Source organism: Bubalus kerabau, chromosome 3 (genome assembly GCF_029407905.1).
Source record: "Bubalus kerabau isolate K-KA32 ecotype Philippines breed swamp buffalo chromosome 3, PCC_UOA_SB_1v2, whole genome shotgun sequence".
Lineage (NCBI taxonomy): Eukaryota > Metazoa > Chordata > Mammalia > Artiodactyla > Bovidae > Bubalus > Bubalus kerabau.
In genome coordinates, this window is record NC_073626.1 from 98,017,899 (window position 1) to 98,018,843 (window position 945).

Sequence of the window (945 nt, forward strand, 5' to 3'; positions counted from 1 at the left end):
AACTTGCCCAGCTTAAAAAAAGAACACGCAAAACAAGAAGTTTGATATGTTACTTAATGATTCACTTATATTCTAGCTTTCAGCTAAGGAAGTATCCCACACTAGAGGGTGGATGAAATACAGTGTGACACTTGCATAGTAGGTGACACGGCTGTTCAAGGTGTGCAAGCCTAAAAGAGCAGAGAACATTTCCTCAGCTGTTTAACCAGCTGGGAATAATGGGAGTTACAGCTGGAAAGGACAGTTGAGGCCAAATTGTGGAGTCAATGCATATATCTCTAAGGTATTTGGACTTTACTGCTCAAACAGCTTTAGGCGCCACTACACGTTTTGGAGAAGGCAATGGCAACCCACTCCAGTACTCTTGCCTGGAAAATCCCATGGATGGAGGAGCCTAGTGGGCTGCAGTTCATGGGGTCGCTACGAGTCAGACACGACTGAGCGACTTCACTTTAACTTTTCACTTTCGTGCATTGGAGAAGGAAATGGCAACCCACTCCAGTGTTGTTGCCTGGAGAATCCCAGGGACGGGGGAGCCTGGTAGGCTGCCGTCTGTGGGGTCGCACAGAGTCGGACACGACTGAAGCGACTTAGCAGCAGCAGTAGCAGCACACATTTTTAAACCTGGGAGTGAACAAATCAAGATCGTTGTTTTGGGCAAGATTAATCTGCAAGTGGAGGGATACTGGAAAGCGAACAACCTTGAAGTACAGGACGGCCATAAGGCCACTGCTTACTTAGGTAAAGCCACCCTTTTGGGTGTCGGCGTCGAGATTTGAAGGATAAAGTAATCAGCCTCCCTCAAAGACCCTGATGGAATTCACGTCTTCGAAGGCTAGGAGGTGGGGCTTTTGATGAAGTGTGCGGTCAAGGTTGGGGAAGAACACTCGATGACTTGTTCACACTATGGCTCTGTGAAAGAAAGGTAGAAAAAACGCCAAAGCA